Source organism: Acomys russatus, chromosome 6 (genome assembly GCF_903995435.1).
Source record: "Acomys russatus chromosome 6, mAcoRus1.1, whole genome shotgun sequence".
NCBI lineage: Eukaryota > Metazoa > Chordata > Mammalia > Rodentia > Muridae > Acomys > Acomys russatus.
Window position 1 is genome coordinate 9,534,944 of NC_067142.1, and position 22,543 is coordinate 9,557,486.

Genomic DNA, 22,543 nt, shown 5'->3' on the forward strand with positions numbered 1-22,543 from the left:
AAAGTAATAGGTTTGAGTTACTAGCAATTGATTGTGGGCTACTGTGCTGCCCTGGTGGGGAACATCTGTGCTCTGGAAGGTCAAGGTGTCCCTGAAGATTTTACAAACCTCTGTCAGACTCTCGAAGGGTATACTCACGTGGCTGTTGTTAATGGTTGTAGTGGTATGTGATTATGTGTGTGTGCCTGTGTGTGTGTTACCATACTCACTTATAAATGTCTGCACATACATGTGGAGGCTAGAGGACATCCTTGGATGTCATATTCAGGACTGATTTCCATTTCCTTTAAGACAGGGTCTCTCATCAGCCTGGAGCTCACTGATTTGGCTAGTTCACATTGTGAACTCAGGTATCCACTTCCCTCTAATCTGCTGTAATGAGATCACAAGCTTAGGCCATTGTACTCAGCATGTTTACATGAGTTCTGGAGATGAGTTACATGAGTGCTGCATGCCTGAAAAGCAAGCATCTTACAAGCTCACCCATCCTACCAGGCATTTCTTTATAACTAACCAACTAAAAAAGAAAAGGTGGAGGGATTTTATATGTATCCATCAATTTATTCATGGATTTTGCTCATTTAACATAAGATAGATCTACTTCAGGGAGGAGCTGTATTAACTTAGAGCACATAACACTAGTTTAAACATTAGGAATTCAGACACAAAATACCTTCCTCCTCAGAAATATTAAGTTGATCAAAAGTCTGGGAACTATCAGAGGCAAGATGAAACTAAGAACACATAACCAGCAAATCCAACACAACACTGTGTCATGAATGAGATCTGCTATAGTGACACAGCTAAGGATGACAAAGAAATACTAACATAACTAGATAAGACTAAGATAAACAGGATTTTTACAGGCCAGTGAATATGAGCAATTACTACATTATATGTTGTTGACAGAGAAAAACAGATACAGGTCATACACAAGCTCTGTTAGCTTCTTTAAAAACTATCTAATAGTAAATGCAGTCAGGGCATCTAATTTATAGAAGCAGACTCATTACTGAGTAGGCACATGGCTCAATAGCCTCTCTCTCTCTCTCTCTCTCTCTCTCTCTCTCTCTCTCTCTCTCTCTCTCTCTCTCTCTCTCTCTCTTCTCTCCTTTCAAAGATGCTGTTTATACAAACAACAAAACAGTGGACATTAACAAAATATTCTAACAAAAATTTTCTGTTTGTCTGTCTGTCTATTTATCTATCTATCATCAATCTATCATCTATGTATCTTTATCTCTTTCATTTTGATATAGGTCAAACTGTTCATTTTCCTGAACCCATTTCCAGATTGCTAAGGTTATAGGTATATGCCATTGTGCCTCAGTTTAGAACAAATGTTTTGTTTAACTGAGTCTGTATGGGAAATATATTGATATGGGTGATAATGAGAAAAGCTGTGCATAGGTTTCAGAACAGAAAAATATCATATATCCCTTGATTCACTCAACCAAATTTACTTAAGGGGTAGAGAGATTGAGTGCCAGCTGGCTTCACCTCTAATTGTCCTAATGCACTCTCTGATTTGTTGATATGTTATATACCTGAGAAATTTTTAAAAATTAACTGTGTGTGTGTGTTTTTGTCTGTGTCTGTGTCCATGTGACTGAATGACAAGTGTACAACTTACAAGGAAAGCAGAACAGGGTGTTAAAGGCTTTGTAAGTAGAGTAATAGGATTTTGTATGGCATATACTTGAAGGGAACCAACTCCAGGTCCTGTGCAAGAACAAGTGCCCTTAAACACTGAGTCATGTCTCTAGCACCATATAGAAGGGATTCTATATTAACTGAATTAAGCTTCCTTGTTGAATTTCACACACAAGGGATATACGCAACTTCAATGAAACATGTGTATTCTGAGATCAAGTTCTAGGGCCAATTTGATGGGGGCCAAAAGGTAGAAATGACCTTTGTAGTAGTTATTTGAAAACCAACTGTTGGGTTGCACATTTGGTAAAGTGATTGCAGGCCTAGCATGTGCACAACTGTACATTTGGTCTCCTAGCACTTCATGAGATCAGCTATGGTGGAGTTCACAATTATTCCAACATCCTAGAGCAATAGGCAAGAGGATCAGAAATTCAAGGTCATCCTTGGCTACACAGATGGTCCGTGGCCAACTCAGAATACATGAAATACCTAACATTAAAAGAACAAAAGAATAAAATAAAAATAAAAGGAAAAGAAAGACCACTTGTTACTGAAAGGCAGAATGACAAAAGCTAAATGAGTAAACTTGAAATAATGGGAAATAAAGGAGTGATTTTCTTAAAACAACACATGTACACACTTTTTATTTAGTTTCACCTGGGTAATAGTATAGGAGACAATTGGGCTTGGCAATATCCATCTCCACTTCTAACATTTATGTCTTACCAGAAATGGAATCTTCTTCTTTAGGGCAAAGGAACATGAGGCATGAGAAATATTCTTCCCACAAGAGGATCTCAAAAACTATGAGCTGAATTGAATCATGTGCTTCATTTCACACAGAGAATTCCAGACAAATTTCTCCATTCTTGGAGTTCAGTTTTCCAAATTGAAGAAGAGAACCAACAGCAGTACAAGTCTCATTTTGCATTCAAACAGAGTTGTAGCACAAAATACTATTTATTTGAATAATTTTGTGTGTTTGCTAGGAAATTAAACCCAAAGCCTCCTTCATGGTAAGTAAGTGCTCTAGCCTTGAACTGTATCTTCAGAAGACAGGAATATATGATTGTAGATTCTGCTCCAGAGCTACACTGACACTCTTATCTCTCTCTTTTTTTTAATTTTTATTAATTTATTCTTGTTACATCTCAATTGTTATCCCATCCCTTGTATCCTCCCATTCTTCCCTCCCTCCCATTTTCCCCTTATTCCCCTCCTCTATGACTGTTCCTGAGGGGAATTTCCTCCCCCTTTATATGCTCATAGGGTATCAAGTCTCTTCTTGGTAACCTGCTATCCTTCCTCTGAGTGCCACCAGGTCTCCCCCTCCAGGGGACATGGTCAAATATGAGGCACCAGAGTTCGTGTGAAAGTCATATCACACTCTCCACTCAACTGTGGAGAATGTTCTGTCCATTGTCTAGATCTGGGTAAGGGTTTAAAGTTTACCACCTGTATTGTCCTTTGCTGGTTCCTTAGTTTGAGCGGGACCCCTGGGCCCAAATCTGCCTATCATAATGTTGTAGGTTTCTAGGACCCTCTGGATCCTTCTACTTTGCTATTCTCCCATGCTTCTCTCATCTAGAGTCCAATAGGATGTCCTCCCCTCTGTCCCAGTTTCCTGGTAAGTGAAGGCTTTCGTGGGACATGCCCCTTAGTCTAGTATGCAGATATAAGTGAGTATATACCATTTGAGTCTTTCTGCTTCTGGGTTAACTCACTCATTATGATCATTTCTAGCTCAATCCATTTGTCCACAAATTTCGGGAATTTCTTGTTTTTAATACCTGAGTAGTATTCCATAGTGTATATGTTTCACAGTTTCTTTATCCATTCTTCTACTGAGGGACACTTAGGCTGTTTCCAAAACCCTTTGGCGTGCGCACGCGCGCGCGCGCGCGCGCGTGTGTGTGTGTGTGTGTGTTCTGTTAGTTCTGTTACTTAAAGCTCTATAAGTTCTTTTATTCTTAAGAAACATTCTAACATAGTGGAAAACAAAGCCATACTTTGAGAACCAATAACATACTTCAGTGCCCTTTATTCTCCACAATGGGCACTGGAGAAGAACAGAGGAAGTGTTTCATGGCCGCAGCCCAGTGAGCTGAACCTTGTAAATAGGACATTACCAAGTAAAGTCTGTTCGACCAAGTGGTCTCTGTCTGGACCTACTGGAGCTTTTAGTTCTTAAGCTCACCAGAAATATTTTGATCAATACATTTGTTGTGGGAGTTTTGAGTTATATGTAAACATATTTTTGTTTAATCCAGGATTTGGGATATAGGGGTTGCTCCAGTTGGGAGGTCACAGCTGACAGTTGCTTCCTGAAATGGCATGTGATGTTTGTCAACTGTGAAGTGCTTCGTGTGGTGGTATAGTCTTTGTCAGAGGGAATAAAAGCCAGTCCCAAAGAGAGACTTGGTGCTCTGAGAAAGAAGGCAGCTGCTGGAATTTCCTGCTTGTTGCTCATGGTTGCTGCTGATGCAGTTTGATGAGATGTTGGAGATATCCTGATATGAGGATTGGACTCATCCTAATAAACCTGAAAACCCTGAACAGCAGGAAGCAGCTAAGGAAAACTATTTTCCCTCTCCCAATTAAAAGTGTTTCTCTCTTACATGGTGTTGGGATATTGGAAGAGATTGGGGTAGAGTGTGGAGAAAGAGATTAAAAGTATACCTCCAAACATTATTCCTTTGCACATGCCAAATATTGTTTATGTCTTATTACAATTGCAATAAGCTTGGTCCATTTTTACAAAGTTTGACAATATCTAGCAGTTGAGTTGCACAAAACCTCCCAAGAGAGACTTTCCTATGAGCCAATTCTTCAGGGATTTCTGTGCTGTGTTTTAGTAGGTCAGGTATACTAGCTCTTCAAAACTGATGGCTAAATATTAAAAATTTTTGTTGTTGGCTATGAAATACAATGACTATTAAAACAGGTAATGTATATTTACAATCAAAATTTCATGCTTGAAACAATGAAATGTGCAAACAGATTGTTCAGTAGCAAGAGCCATATGCCATGTAAGCCTGATGATTTCAATTTAATTGTCCAAACACACAGAAAGATGAAAAGAGAGAAAAGACTCCAAAAAGTTATCCTCTGACCTCTACACAACCACAAGCATAGATTATACACAAGTATACAATAATAGTAAGAGTAAGAGTAAACATTTTAAAGGTAAAAATCAAAGAAAATATGTAGAACTAATCACAAGTTAGAGAGATGGTTGAATAGGTACTTTCTGTGCAATCCTGATAACCTAGTTTCCACCTATGAAGCCCCTGCAAAAGCCAGATATAGTGGCACCATCTGAAATCCTAGCAGTCCTACTGGGAGATGGATTGTAGAGATAAAATGTGCAGAAAAAAGTCTTTTTTAAAAAACTAAGTTAAGCACTAGAACCATATCTCAAAAGTTATCTACAGAAATCAGCACACATCCTGCAACAAACATGCACACATTAAATAATTATATTTCTAAATGTTTAAATATCAAATCTTTCCAATAATGATTCATAAATTTCATAGCTACCTATCTTCTTGAAGTTGATATTTATTCTGTGTTTCTGTGGAGAGATCCCAGAGCTTTGTGAATATTGGACAATTGTTTTAACACTGAGTTGCAACTGAACCCTAATATTATTGGTTCTCTCTTATAAAGAGGCAGCATGAGGGAAGTAGCAGACTTCTGGGTACAGCTGGGATTTCTTCCCAGCTCTCCTTACTGGCACAGCAAGTAAGTAAATGAACCATGTCATAGGGAGTATATATACAAGACATAAAAATACAATAAAACAAAAACAAACAAAACAACCAAAAACTTAAAAGTAAGAATAGGTCACAAAATACCAGAATAAGCCAGAACATAAAACTGGCTTCAACACACACATGCATGTACACATTCAGAGAGGGAGAGAGAGAGAGAAAGAGAGAGAGAGAGAGAGAGAGAGAGAGAGAGAGAGAGAGAGAGAGAGAGAGAGGAAAGAAGAAGAAGAAAAAAAAGAAGAAGGAGGAAAAAGAGGAAGGGGGAGGAAGAGGAGGAAGACAGCAAAAATAAGAGGGAATATGGTATTATAAATGTTCGTTTTGTAGCTCCAGACATCAGTAAGTGATGACCATGGGACTCAAATTTATACCTTGGTGATTCCTAAAATTCATATTCTTGGCAGGATGTCTGCACACCTCCTTCCCATAAAATAAGATACATGTATAAAGAATTTCAGAATTCACCAGATATGATTCATGTATCATAGTAACAATCTATCTTAGTCAAAACAGCTGTTAGATGCTCCTTTGAGGGATGTCCAGAAAGGACTTAAAATGAGCAAAAGAGAAAAAAAATTCTTTCATCACCTGGCATATTCCCCAGAGATTACCAGCTCCCTGCTCTAGCTTCTAAGCAATCATTCCTAGATTCCAGTTGGAAACAAAAGAAAATGGTGCATAAAGTGCCTCTCATAACAACACCAGATTAGCCAGAACACATTTGCTCTTGATTTTCATCTGAATCAACCCTCACACATTGGTTCTCAGCAATACTCCTGTGATCCTTACCTTTTGATGGCTCTTTTTCCAAAGATCAGTCTTGATTGTCAACTTAATAGGATTTGGAATCACCATGGTCGCCATCTCTGTGTCTGTGAGAGGATTTCTAGATTAGGTTAAATGAGCAGGAACACCTAAGGTGCATGAATGTGCTCAGCACCATTCCATGCCCTGAGGTGCTGGACTGAATAAAGAGGAGAAAGAAATCTGAGCACAAGCTTCCACCTCTCTGCTTCTTGACAGTGAGTGTCACGTGATCAGCTTCTTAGGCTATGACATACATTTGCTTCCTCACATAGTAGACCGCACCCTCAAATCAGCTCTAGCATCCCTTCTTTCAGTTGTTTTCCCTAGTGTTTTTATTGTCACAGCAGTGAGGAAAGTGAATAAGATAATGATCAGTGCAAACCAAAGCTCAGTCAATAGAATCCATAAATATTTTCCTCTTAGTTTACCAACATTCAGGGTGATACTTGCTAGGTCTGGGCAACAGAGTTACAGGCATCTTCAGCCATGGGAAAAGATGGCAGATAATGACAGTGTGTAAAAACCTGATGTACAGTAAGTGAGAGTGGATTACATTCATGTTTTAGTTTAGGAGCAGCTAGTGGGGGAGGTAGTCTGAATACAATTGAAGAATGTCAGTTTCTTGCATCTAATTCATGTCACCTCTTACATCTATGTATCCTTGCTCTCTGTGGATCAGTACAATCTGAGAGCAGGTTTCATACTGTTCCTGTGATGACTAAGGGCGTTCCTCATGCAATCAGTTATTGAATGCGTCTTTCCAGCAGAAGCCAGAGATGAAAGGAGAGCTTAGTCAGTAATGTGACTGCTTTGGAAGCAGGAGGACCTGAGTTTGGACCACTAGCATCTGTGTGAAAACTTGAATCTGTGACCTCAATGCTACAGTCTGAAGGTGAGTGGATTCTCATAACGTGCTGAACAGTCTAGCCGAATTTTTGAGTTCCAGCCTTGATAAATATATACTGTTTCATAAAGTAAGGTGGAGTATGATAAAGGATGAAAGCTGGCAAGTTTTCTTGTCTCCACCCACACCCCTTGTACACAGGTATTCTGTCTCCATTTATTTTTTAACATGTTTTACATCTAACATTTCCCAGCGAATTGTTCATAATGCATTTTAGATTAATATAAGATAATTGACCTTATCTGCAGGAATCATGCATAATCTCACCATGCAGTAATTAACTCTGATATGCATCATTATTAAGGGTAATGGATTTCACTAGTTGGGTAGTGTATACTTGCATAATAGGAACATGCAATTCTATATGCTTTGTCTGTCTTTTGAGACTTTTTCTCCAAGTATGAAGCTTATTGTCTAACTGTTCTTCCCAGGTGAAATAGGCATTTTCTCCTACAGAGAGGTTTCCTTTCCTATTAAGCCATTTTGTTATTTCTCTTTCCCAGAAGATTGTCCACTCACTTTGATTTAAGTGTTTGTACTTCATCTAACTAAATACCACCAATCAGAATAATCCAATTAAAAAATGGGGTACAGAGCTAAACAGAGAATTTGGAACAGGAGAATATCAAATAGATGATAAATACTTAAAGAAAGGCTCAACATACTTAGTCATCAGGGAAATGAAAATAAAAGTAATTCTGAGATTCTATCTTACAAACTCAAGTGACAGCACATGCTGGCAAAAGTTGTGGAGAAAATGGGATACTCCTCCATTGGTGGTGGGAGTGCTAACTTGTACAATCACTTTAGAAGGCAATCTGGTGCTTTCTCAGAAAATCAAGAACAGTGTTAACTCAGGACACAGTGATACCACTCCAGGGCATATACCTGAAAGATGCTACACCACACAACAAGACATTTCCTGAACTATGCTCGTAGCAGCTTTCATCTGTAATACTCAGAGTCTGGATACAATGTAGATGTCCTTCAAGTGAAGAATGGATAATAAAACTGTGGTACATTTACACAATCGAATCCTATTCAGCTATCAAAAACAAGGAAATCTTGAAATTTGCAGGTAAGTTGGTGGAACTAGAAAACATCATCCCGAGTAAGGTAACACAGACCCAGAACAACAGGCATGGTATATACTGACTTATAAGTGATAATTGGCCCAACATAAATGTCCTCTGAGAGACTCTAACCAGCAGAGGTTCAGGAAAGATTCCTGAACTTGCAGATGGACTCAGGGCAGAGTTGAGAGTTATATGGAAGAGTGAGGAGGGTCAAAGGACCAGGAGCTCCACAGTGAGACCACCCAGGCCAGCAGATCTGAATCCAAGGAGACATGAATAGACCAAAGACAATGCATGCAGAGTACGTAGACCCCCCCTTGTACAGATGTAGCTTATGGACAGCTCATTCTCCATGTCTGTGGGGAGGGGTAAGGGACAGGATTGCCTCTGACATGAACTCTGGTGCCTGGGATTTTATCTCTTCGCCTTGACTGGTGCCCTTGCAGGCACACAGAGGAAGGGGATGCAGGCTTCTCATATAAGACCTAATAAACTGTGATCAGACAATGGGGGAGGAAGCCCTCCTCAGAAGCGTAAGTGAGGGGAGAAGGGCAGAAGAGGGAGAAAGGATGGAAGTGGGAACATAAGAGTGAGTAGATAACAATTATGATGTAATGTGAATAAATTATAATGATAAAAAATGAATGAAAACTTAATTTTTTCCCTGAAATATGCACATGTTTATCTTACTTCTTGAGAATGTCAGGCATGGGATCTGTGAATCAGTTTGATTTTATGGTTTTCAATTTATCTCCATTTCATATTGTTTCCTGACTGTGGCTGCCCAAATGAGGACTTCATGATACAAGTTATGCTATGCCAGTGACATAACGTCTGAATTCTCTTTGCCAGCAAAATACAATCATGTCTATAGTCCCAAAGATCTCTTTGTTAAAAGGCTCATGGACAGTTGCATTTCAAATAAATAGATGCTAAATTTGAGCAGAGAAAAGCCCAACACTAGATACTCAGAGATTTGAGCAAGAGGATCCATTGAAACTAGACTCTTAGTCACATTGAGAATTATAGTGAGACTTTGTCTCAAAGGTATCACTTAAATAGAAAGTTAGACGTGACAGGAGAAATGGTTCATTGTGTAAAGTGCTTCATCTCAAACATGAAGACTGGAGTTTGGAGGCCTAGCACTCAAATGTGAAGGCTAGCATGTGAATGGGAGGCAGGAGGACATGGAGGGGTGAGGGCATTCACAGGCATGGCATGCTATCTGAAAGAATGAATTCTAAGTTCAGGGAGAGGCCCTGATTTATGAAATAAGGTAGAGTGATATTGAAAAAAATCTAAGGCTTAACACTCTAGCCTACACACAAGCACAGGTGACTACTGTACCCCTATTTTTATACAGATATGGAAGCACAGGAGAGAGAGAGAGAGAGAGAGAGAGAGAGAGAGAGAGAGAGAGAGAGAGAGAGAGAGAGAGAGAGAATGAGATAGACAGAATTTTACATGCTGTAGAACTGGATCAGGAGAGAAATTTGTGGAGACTTTAACCAGTGATGTCTTATGGAATGTAATATTTCCTGCAGTATCTACAATATAAACAGCAAATTTTAGAAAATCAATGACCCTGGAAATGCAGATTTCCTGTCAGGAATCCATTCCTTCTGAGTAAACATATATGAATTATACTTCAAAAAATTCTTCAGTTTTGAATTGCATTGCTTTTGTAAATATCATAAATACCTGTCTTATTATAAGTAAAAAGAACAAGGGAACTACCTTCATGTAGTAAGGAGACACAGTGCTGCTTGTCAATGTTCTGATACTGTTAACCTACGTACATATCTGCTGATATTTAGAAATGATGCTTTTGGAATCAGTATAATTGGGAGATTTTTCCCAAGTAAAAATTAGAAAGTAACAAACAAACATACATAAAAAGCAGCCAGTTGGTTTTATTGTACTCTGTAATTTGATCACATCTTCTTGCCTCCCACTTCATGTTTGTCTGACAACTCTATGCACAGGAAGTACAAACACTTCTGAGTATATAAATTACTCCCCGTGATTGCCAACCACACTTTACATAAATATTCTCTAAGCACTTAAGAAAAGAACTTAAGAAAATGGTATAATTCTGGGTGAAAAGGAAACTTGTGGACCATAATGAAACTTCCACAGCACACACTGCACTTCACAGCATAAACTAGAAAGATCATGTATTTGTTTTCTGACGTGTGTGTTAAGGAGTTCTAAGCATGCAGAATGGAATACATAATGGATGATTGGCAAATCATGGAAGTAGTACTTACAGCCTGGAGGACAAACAGAATCTTCATCTAATGAAAAGGCACATAATGGGCTTGGCTTTCCCCCACTTGAACTACATCCTGACAATGTCATTTCAAGATGTCTCCTGTAAGTCAGAAGCTGTGGTGGGACATTATGAACAAGGCCTGATGCTACATGCTGTGATCGATCCTCTGTACTGGCAACTTGATGGGACACAGAATGTCCATTGGGGAAATATGCTTATGTGTCTTTGAGGGAGTTTATAGATTAGGTTAGTGAATTAGAAAGACCAACACTAAATAAGGAGACAACATTTTGTGGGCTGGGATCTGGAACTAGATAAATAAGAGAAAGAGGGCTGAGCACCAGTTTTCTTCTATCTCTGCTTCCTGACTATAGGTAGATTATGATCAGTTGTTTCACATTTTTACACTACACTTTCCCTGACAAGAAGTACAGAGATACTCCTCCATCCTGGAGCTACATTTGCCAAGGAATTTTATCAAAGTAATAGGAAAAGCAACTAGCCTATATTCCAGGATTTCAGAGATATGGATATAAAGACTTAGAAGCAGCCTGGTCACTCTTCCTCACTCTTACTGAAGCCCTAGCCATCTAGGAAATAACATGTCTAGTTTCACATTGTCTATATGCCAGTGTCTTAGTCACTTCTCTATTTTCTGTTCAAAGACACAAAGACCAGGTTAATTTATAAAAGAAAATGATTAATTGGGTAGCTGAGCACTTTTATCCACAAGAATGAAGGGGAGAGGGTCAGGGAGCTACTTGAAAATAGTGTGGATTTTGAATGTCAAGTCACATGCCAGGTTCCCACCAACAACTTTCCCAAACAGATCCACCAACTGAATACCAAGTATTCAAATACATGAACCTTTGAGCGTGCATTTCCACTTAAACCAAGGAATCTGGTATAACTCTGTCTCTGGATTTGAAAAGTGCTGAATTGCATGATCCATCACTCAAATATGTCTGCTCTCAATTTTATAGCTGTGTTTAAAAGAGTACTCACCGGTGGTGTAAATGTAATGGAACTGAGAATTAAGTGCCTTGTTTTCAATATCTCTATTATTTCTCTCTCTCTCTCTCTCTCTCTCTCTCTCTCTCTCTCTCTCTCTCTCTCTCTCTCTCTCTCTCTCTTCCCCCATGTGTGTGTGTGTGTGTGTGTGTGTATGATAGGCCAATACTTTAAGAACTTAAGGTTTGACTTAGCCTAGGTTTCATAAACATCTTTTTTTTTTTTTTTTTTTTTTTTTTTTTTTTTTAGTGTCTGGTTCTTGTCAACCTAGTACTCTCATTTGTCCATACATATGAGTAAAATCAGATACATTTTGGGAAAGAGTATATGCTATAGAGGAATATTACAGCTTACAGAATCTATGCCTGTCAATCAAAACAAGAGAAACACCTGTCCAATGTTCTTTAGCATCCAAACTCCTCTTTCTCAATGACCTTATAACAGAAGTCTGCAGACATTTATCTAAGGCTTTGAGTAAGTTAATTTAGGAATTCAGTTGCTTGTTTGTAGCACATAGGATCTGTACTATCACTTTGTTACTGATTAAATTTCCCTTGCTACACTATAATCTTGGTGTACATTTCTCATTCCTTGAATAGACCCCAAGGACCTGGAACTCCTCAGACTTATAAAATGAACTCTGGTGATGTGTGAATTCACACACTACACAAATGTATGCAGGTACACATTTATGTGTGTGCATATGAAGACTAGACATCAAACTTGCCATGGCATTGTACCCATAGAACACAACCATTATAGTGTTTCAATGCATTGTTCTGTTTGGGAAAATTTACTTGAGACTTTGGATAATTCACTTAAAACTCATATCCACAAGAAGTCAAAAAGTAACAAATGTTTCCTCATTACTGTTGGATGTATAATATATTTGTGCTTGTACAGACTTGAACAAAGCTCCAAATCTTGAGTGTCTTTTTTGATCTACTGCTATAAAATAAACCAGACTAAAACAATTACAGATCAGAACTCTTTTCTTATTTCTCACAACTCTACAAGGTGGAATGTATCTTGCTGGATGGTTTCTTTTGTGGCTGTACTTAAAGTTTCTCCAATGTTTGTGGTCAGGTGACAATGGGATTGGCTAAGATGGTTGTATCCCACATATGACCTGGTACAATGGTGATTGGGTTGGCACATTTAGTGGAAAAGCTGCTCCCCTCACTCATTCTCCTGTACTTACAGGTAATTCTAGGTCCTCTCCTTTGCAGAGGCTCATATTAAGGGAATAGTGAGCATTTCCACTAGATCACTCTCTTTCCCTAAGTGTTATGCTACTTAGTTTCCTTGGGACAAATTTGCTTATAGCATCCCAGTGTTTATGAATAACTTCAAATAATCCTCTCTCTCTCTCTCTCTCTCTCTCTCTCTCTCTCTCTCTCTCTCTCTCTCTCTCTCTCTCTCTCTCTGTGTGTGTGTGTGTGTGTGTGTGTGTGTGTGTGTGTGTCTCTGTGTGTGTGTGTGTGTGTGTGTGTGCGTTCATATGTGTGCAAATACAAGTATATGTGAAATGTGTTAAAGGGAGAGGAAATCACAAGTGTCATGTCATCCTTCATATTCTAATGACCTTCTTTATTCTTAAGACAAGGTCCTCCATTGGATTGAATGTCACCAATTAAGCTGGGTTATCTGACCAGACAACCACAGGAACCCACCAACTCTGCCTCTCCAGCACTGGAATTATATTTGTGTATTGGAAATATATGATTTTTAAAAATATGGGCCCTGAGCATCAAATCCAGAACTTAATTCTTGCTTGAGGTAGATGGGAGCACTTATCATATAGTGTGTATGATCAGCAGGAGAGCCTTGACTGCACAGCAACAGAAGGTCCAAAATATGGGCTCCAAAACAACAATGCTGGTGTTTCCAAGGTGACAGAGGATCACTTGGTGGGGAACATAGTTGGGACCAACCTTAAGGTAAATGGATAACCCACAGAAAAGTCCCCAAGTCCCTGCAGGCATGCTGGTGGTCTCCAGCACTAGCCACATACATGTGGACAGCACACTGCATGAAATGTCTCAGACTTAACTGTGTGCAACAAAACACCAGTGTCTGAATCTCCAAACCTAAAGGAGATCACATAGTGTGGGACACAAGTGGATCTGATGTCAGATCACCTGGTTAATCCACAGAAAATTTCAGAGTCAATAAGGGAATGGGCACAGGCTCCAGTGTCTAGCCACAAATCTGCTCATATCATGCTGAACTCAGTGTCTCAGAGTGAACTGTGGGGAAAAAAACAAGTGTCTGAGTCTTCCTGCTAAGAGGAGACATTATGTTGTGAAACATAGGAAGATATGAATTCATACCTGACTGTTAAATGAAAAGTTCCTGTGTCCGATCACATGTCACACAACGGATCCATGCTTGGGTTTGCTGTTCCCATCATGCACAGGTTCTCAACCTATAGCCAATCATCTATGAACTGCTTTGAATAACCAATGAAAGACACAAGAAACTATCACACAATACCAGAGCTATCCAGATGACTAAAGGGAAAAAAAAAAAAAAAAAAAAAAAAAAAAAAAAAAAAAAAAACAAAAATATCCAAAGCAACATGGCATCTCCAAATCCCTGTTATATCAAAGCAGTCATCCCTGGACACTGTAACACAACTGAAACACAAAAACATGACCCCAAATCTATCCTTATAAAAATTATAATGGAATAAATGAAAAAAAAATCCATAATTAAATACAAGAAGATACAGCCAAACAGATTAAGGCCTTAGAGAAGCCATGAGAGAGACCTACAGAGAGAAAATGAAAAAATCACTTGGATAAATTCAGGAAAATTCAAAAAATCAGGTGAAGAAAATCCATAACCAGATCAAAATGAAGATGGAAATATAAACAGTAAAAAAAGACAAAAACTGAGGAAATATTAGAAAGGGAGAAATTAGAGAAAAAGCAGGAACTACAGAGGTAGACATCACTAACCGAAATCAAGAAATGGAGGAAATAATCTCAGATATAGAAAACACAATGGAAGAATTTGATGCAACCATGAAAAAAAATGTTTAATCTAAAAAATTCCTAACATAAAATGTCAAAGAAATCAAGGACACCATGAAAAGATGTAACTTAAATAACAGAAATTGAGGAGAGGTAATACCCTGCTCCAAGACTCAGAAAATATTTTCAACAAAATCATTGAAGAAAATTCCAGAAGTTTATGAAAAGGAAGCCTGTAAACATATAATAGGCCTACAGAATACCAAATAGAGTAGACCAGAAAAGAAAATCCTCCCACGACATAATAATCAAAACACTAAGTGCAGAGAACAGAGAAAAATAATTAAAAGCAGCAAAGGAAAAAGGTCAAGTAACATACAATGACAAACTTATAAGAATCACTCTCAACTTTTTGGCAGAGACCAAAAATATCAAGAATTCTTGCAAACTCTAAGTGATGACAAATTACCAGTTTTGTCTACTGTACCAAACAAAACTTTCAATATTCATAGGAGGAGAAGACAAGAGAGTTCATGAAAAAACTAATTATTTTTATTATTATTATATAATGTGACTTATCCACAAATACAGCCCTAGAGAACGTACTAGAAGGAAAATTTCAACCCAAAGATGTGAACTATACAAACACACACACACACACACAAAATACAAGACATAGATACTTTCATGTTATCAATACAAAAATTATACAAGCATACCAACAGACAATCACACCTACATTAAAATAAAAGGTTCTAATAGTCACTGGTCATTAATCTCTTTCAACATCAATCATCTCAAATCTCCAACAAAAAGACACAGACTAACAAAATGGATATGTAACAGGATCCAACATTCTGATACATACAAGAAACACCTCAGCCACAAAGATAGACATTACTTGATATTAAAAGGCTGAAAAAAAAGATCTTTCAAGCAAATGGACACAAGAAGCAAGCTGGGATAGCCATTCTAAAACCTAAAAAATAGTCTTTTCCATCATAATTAATCAAAAAAATGAGGAAAGACTCCTTATATTCACCAAAGGAAAATTTAACCAAGGTGACATCACAATTCTGAACATCTATGCCCCAAATGCAAGGGCATCCACATTTGTAAAATAAACATTAATAAAGCTTACAGAAAAGATCAATCCTCACATTTATAGTGGGAGACTTTCACATCCCAAATTTACCAATGATAAGTGTACACTTTGAAGTTTTTCAAACATACATTTTTAGAGTTCTTTAATGCTTACATCACCCTTCCAATCCACTACCCTAGATAAGAGAGAAAGAGATTAATAAAAAGAGAAGAGATAGACCTTTTTTATACTCATAGCAACAGCCAAGGAGGAAATCTAAATAGTCATTAGGTCTTACTTTAAAAGCCTATATCCAAGATACAAGATTATGTTTTTAAATCAGTAGCCCTTCTGTATGTAACTGATAAAAAGGCTCAGAAAGAACCTTTACAATATTCACAAATATTAAAATGTATCTGGGTTTATCTCTAACTGAGCCACTGAAAGCTTTCATGAAAACCCTTCAAGCCTCTGAAGAAAGACACTGAAGAAGATTTAAGAAGATGGAAAAGATCTACCATCCTCCTCAAGGATCAGGAGTTACAAATGGAATACTACTTAGCTATCAAAAACAAGAAAATCTTGAAATTTGCAGGCAAATGGATGGAACTATAAACAATCATCTTGAGTGAGGTAACCCAGACCCAAAGAGACACACATAGTATATACCCTTAAGTATATTAGCTAAATAATACAGGATAACCACACTATAATCCATTGACCTCAAGGAACTAAATAACAAGGAGGACCCTAGGGATAATGCTAAATTCTTGTCAGCAGGACAAATATAATAGACACTGCAAGCAACTGAAGAAAAGGAACAAGAAAGGAGATTACCACAGAGGTCCTCTGAAAGATTACACCCAACAAGAGATTCAAGCAGATGCTAAGACACATGGCCAAATTCTGGGGTAGAGCAGATGGAGTCTTGTGGAAGAGTTGGGGGAATAGAGGGACCTAGAGTAGTCAGAAGCTCCACAATGAGAACAATGGAGGCAACAAATCTGGGTAGATGAGGGGGGTGCTGCAGATACTGATGCTCCAACCAAGGACCATACATGGTGAACCTAGACCTTTAGCTTAGATGTAGTAGATAGACAGCACAGTCTTCAGGTGGGTCTCATAATATGGGGAGCAGGGACTATTTTTGACAGGGACTCTCACACCCACAGGTTGATCTCTTCTTCCTGGTGAGACAGCCTTGCCAGGACACAGCAGAAGAAGATACAGGCAGTCCAGATGAGACTTAATAGACTGAGGTCAGATGTTAAGAGAATAAGGTTCTTCATTTTGAGGACTAGGGGAGAGAGGAAAACAGTATGTGGGAAGAAGGTGGTATCATGAGGTAGTAAGGGAAGGGGCTAAAATCAGGATATAAAGTGAACAAATTAAAGAAAAATAAACAACAGCAACAAAAAGGGAGATATAGCAACAGACTACAAGGAAATTCAAAGAGTCAAAAGGTCATACTTCAAAAGACTACATGTCAGGGACAAGATTATTTTAAAATGTCAGTAGTCCTTCTATATTCAAATGACTAATAGGCTGAGAAAGAAATTAGGGAAACTGTACCCTTCACAATAGCCACAAATATTATAATGTATCTCACTGTAACTCTAACCAAGCAATTGAAAATCTTGTAAAAATAAACCTTTAAGTCTCTGAATAAAGAAGTTGAAGAAGATATTAGAATTTGAAAAGATCTCCCATCCTTGTGCACCAGGAGGATTAACATAGTAAAAATGGCCATTTTATCAAAAGCAATCTACAGATTCAGTGCAATCCCTATCAAAATACCTACACATTTTTTTTTTTATTTTGTGGGAAAGTCCACGTGTATTTATTTTGGAATAATCCTCTTCTGGAAACCACAAATACAAAATTTTAAAACTAATAAATTCACTTACAATAGTAATTATTGCTTTGATATTGAAAGGAATTACCCATTCTCTCTAGCCTCCAGTTTTCTCATTAAAAAAAAAAAACAAAAAACAAAAAAACCAAAGTGATTTATTTACAGAACTTGAAAAATCAATTCTCAACTTCATATGGAAAAACCAAAAAACATAGAATAACAACAACAATCCTGTACAATTAAAGATCCCCTGGATGAATCTCCATCCCTGATCTCAAACTGTACTGTAAAGTAACAGTATTAAAATGGCATGGTACTGGCATGAAAATAGGTGGATTGATCAAAGGAATTGAATTGAAGATGCAGAAATATACCCACAAACCTATGGATGTGGGTTCTCACTACAGGGAACCCAGCTGAGAGAATCAAATATAGGTGGATGTAGGTGCAGTCTTGGTAGGAGCCAAGGTTCCAACCCTCCTCGGCAGCAAGGGAGCTCTTTGATTTCATGTCCTCCTGAACAAGACCCAATCTGCTGGCTTGAGGAAGCACAAGGTAGCCTGCACTTAGCTGAAATAAGGCACCAGGGGCCTGCATCTCTTCCAGCAGGGAAATGGATCCACAGATTTAAGAGAGAATTAGATAGCCAAGTACACTTAATCAAAATAAAAACAGCCAGGAGACAACGAGCTAAGTTTCAAATCACAAACAGAATCCTATATATCTAGTTCAGAAAAGAGCATCCAAGCTATGCTAGCCAAAGAAAACCTTATGGGAATGGAAAAGAAGCTTTGGGTCCATGAGGACAGAGAGAAGGGATGAGAGAGTGAGCCCACTCTTATTCAGGATCCTTGGTTTTTAAGCCTCATGTTTATAAAAGGGACAGACCCAGGATAGCTCCCTCTGTGCCTGTCTCCAGGTATTTTGAAGAGGCCAGGAGGAGCCAGAATAATTACACCTTTTCTAACAAATGGGATTTTATATTTTGTTCTGTTTTCTGGAAACAAGAGGGATTTTTTTCCTTTTATCCATCAGCAGATGAACTGGCTTTTCTGGAAAGAAAAAAAAAAAAAAAAACTCGAACCTCTGCCCAGAAAATTCCCACAGATGGACACTTGCTTTTTACGAAAGAAATTAATACAATACAATGGAAATAAGATAGCATCTTCACCAAATGATTCTGGTATAACTTGATATGTACATGTAGAAAAATGCATATAGATGCATATTTATCACCCAGTAAACAATTAAAGACCAAGTGGATTACAGAACTCAACATAAACCAGATGCACTAAATCTGTTAGAAGAGAAGGGGAAGAGCCTTGACTTCATTAGCACAGGAGGTAACTTCCTGAACAGAACACCAACAGCTCAGCCTCTAAGATCAACAATTAATAAATGGAACCTCATGAAATTAAAGAGATCTTGTAAACAAAGGACACTGTCAACAGAAAATAATCATAGCCTCCAGATTTGGAAAAGATCCTTACCAACCCTACACTCCACAGAGGGGTAATAACTTATATATAAGTGCAAATGTGTGTGTGTGTGTATAAAACAAAACTCAAGAAACTAAACATCACCAAACCAAATAACCTCACTAAAATGGGATACAGAGCTAAACAGAGAATTTGCAACAGAGTACTATTGAATGGCCAAGAAGCAGATAAGAAATGTTCAACATCCTTAGTTGTTGGAGAAATGCAAAATAAATGTCTCTGATTCTGTCTTACACAAGTCAGAATGGATAAGATAAAAAACACAAAGGATAGCATATGCTGAAGAGGATATGGGAGGATGTGGGAGGATGCTGGTGGGGTACAAACTTGTACGTCCATTTTGAAAATCAATCTGGTGCTTTCTCTAAGAACTGGGAATAGCTTTACCTTGACATCCAGCTATACCACTCCTGGTCATATACCTGAAAGATGCTAAACCATACAAAAAGGGTGTTTACTCAACTATGTTCATAGCAGCTTTATTCATAATAGTCAGATCTGGAAACAACCTAGCTGCCCCTCAACAGAAGAATGGATACAGGAATTATCATACATCACACAATGGAATCCTGCTCATCTATTAAAAACGAGACAATCATGAAATTTGTGGTCAAATGGAAGAAACTAGAAAAGATCATCCTGAGTGAGGTAACACAAACCCAGAAAGATATGCATGGTATATATTCACTTATAAATGGATATTAGCCCAACATAGATGTTTTATGAGAGATTCCACCCAGTGGAAGAACCATACAGCTGCTGGGACTTGTAGCAGAGTTCTATGTGGAGTGCTGAAAGTGGTATGGAAGACTGGGTGGATGGAAAGACCTGGATGAATCAGGAGTCCTACACAAAGACCATCAAGGACCAAGAGGGACTTGCAGAAACAGAAGCCTAAACCAAATACATGCATGAAGAGAACCTAGACCACTTGTCCAGATGTAGCTGATGGGTAGCTCATTCTACACATGGAGAAGTGGGGCTAGTGGTTCATGCCTCTGCAATGAATTCTACTAAATTTGATTTGATCACTTCTTCTAGGAGGGGCAGCTTTGAGAGCCCAAAGTGGGAAGGGATGAAGGATATCCTGATGAGATCTGATAGACTATGAAGAGATGTTGGTGGAAGCTCCCCAATCTCCTACCTCCACCTCCAGTCAAAGACTAGAGGAGAAGAATAGGGTAAAAGAGAGAGAGAGCATGGAAATTGGAGGATGGGAGTGAGGGGATAACAATTGGCATGTAATGTGAATAAATTACAAAAAAAATTTAAAAACTCTCTCATCTCACTAAGTCATCTTCAGAACTTAGCTTTCAACTTGTGCATGAAAACACCTTCCTTATCCAACTTTCTCATAAGCACAAACAATGTGGCTTCAGAATGTGGTCAGTTTTTAAATAGAGAAGCATCTCACTCTTAGATCTAAAGAAACCTATGGGAACTTGAAAACGTATTTAGGAAGAAAACATGTTTAACCCTCTATTCTGCCACACACTCATATGCAACACATTACAGTAGACAGTGCCTTTTCTTCATCTTTATGACCATGTGGGTGCTAGGAACCAGAACTGCTTTTGTTGCCCAACATCAATAGAATATATCAGACTACTCATGCCTAGTCCCTAAAGTACATTTATCCTAATGTCCACAGTGGGGTTGTAACTTCCAAACCTTATAGGTCAGGTACTATATTTAATGTATCTCTCTCCATATGGATACATCCAGCTAAGCGCTTTCCACAAATTTAGACAACAATGACCAAAAGATTGAATTAACTCCTCCTCCTACCCCAGAAATTGGGAAATGTTCAGCAATATCTATAGAAATAATTAAGGCAGAAAAGTGTATTGTATGAGAATCCAAGTTTAAAAGCCCTGATTCTGTTCTCTTTTGCATCATATGCTTCAAAAACAGCTGTGAGATCTTTTGCAAACTGCAAAACTTCCTCATATGAACATTTAAGCAAATAATTAGAATTAAAATCAAACAAACAAACAGAATAGGGGATGCAGAAATGGCTCAGACACTAAAATATTTTCTGTGACCTGAATATTATTCCCAGATGCATGTAAAAACCCTTATGGCAGTGGGATATGTTTAAAACTCCAGTGCTGGGGAAGTGAAGACATGCAGAGCCCTGGTGCTTCTGTCCAGATAAACTATCCAAAATGGTGACTTCCAGATCGATGAGGAAATCTGTCTCAAATTGCAAGTTGGACACCATCTTGAGGTTAATCTCTGGCTTCCACATGAAAATAATGTCATACATACACAAATACAAACCTATACATGGTCATATCAATTAATTGGGAACTCAAAGAATTATTGCATGAGTCATTTGATGTTACCTTGCTTAAAAACTCAGTATTTTATCTCAGGTATTTCTCCCTGTAGCTCACAGTCAGACAGACAGACAGGCAGACACACACACACACACACACACACACACACACACACACACACACACACCACACACTCAAAGTGTCACCCTATCCTTTAAAGGCATTAACTACAGAGACAAACTTGACAAGGAAGACCACCTAGATAATAAATTATACTCATTTTAGAAAAAGCTGTAAGCAGTGTAGTTTTTGATGCTAACAATACAGATTTTAGTGATTCTGCTTTGAATGTCATAAACTGTTTTTGTTGGAGGTAAAAATATTTCAGCAACTTGAAGCAGTCACAAAGATACTATGTAAGGATTTTGCTACTCAGACTCATAAACTGCAAGGAGGAACTTTTACCTCCTACCTTAGCCTTTGACACAATTATTTCTCTAGGTTACTGTGATGAATGATGTGGGTAACTAAGAAATAAAGTTGAAACAGAAATGAGCTATTCTCAGTATTTATTCAGAAAAAAATTCCCAAAATAGCAAGCCAGGGAAATGGAACCACATGCCGACATTAATTTATAGAAGACACAGAGGGAGATGAGCTCCTGCACTTTAGCAGCAGGAAGTCAAAGAGATCCACTGGGATTTTCATTCAGGAGCCCACAGGCTCACAAGTAATTTACATTTTGAAGATCAAGAGGTTTCAAGGCTGTATTAACCAGTTTGAAGGTGGAGTGCCTCAGAGGCTAGCTACAAAAGTACTCAATTAGAGTTCTGGTCATTGTGGTAGATATGAAGTGAAGATGTTGTAAGGACAAAGAGGAATCTGTCTTTACAATATAATTGTATTTATGTATGTATATGTGTGTATGTGGGAATATGTGTGCTTAAATACAGGTGTCTTCACAGGCCAGAATGGGTGACAGATCACCTGAAGCTGGAGTTACAGGCCTGACATGGGTGCTAAGCGTCAATTTCTGGAACGCTGTAAAAGCAGCTAGTGTTTTAACTACTTTGCTATTTCTCCAGCACTGGAATGAGACATCTGTTGAGAGACACTATAAATACAGCAACATTTGGTATTGTTAATCAAGCCTCTGGGACCAAATATCTTGGATCTGAGGCCTTCCACCCTCTACTCATTAGTTCAGTGTCATTGAGGAAAATATTACCCCGCTCAAAATCCACTTTTTCAAAAATAAGATATAAACCATAACAGTTTCCATCTTGCAGGTTTGCCATGAGAATTAAATGACACAGTGCATGTAAATCTCCTTGCAAGCTTCC

The 22,543-nt window shown here is 38.2% G+C and overlaps 1 protein-coding gene across 1 annotated transcript in view; it reads right to left on the bottom strand.

Annotated features, from left to right (window-relative positions):
* LOC127190912 (contactin-associated protein like 5-1-like) overlaps positions 1–22,543 on the bottom strand; it is a 721,994-nt gene that overhangs the window by 229,903 nt on the left and 469,548 nt on the right. The window lies entirely within an intron of this gene.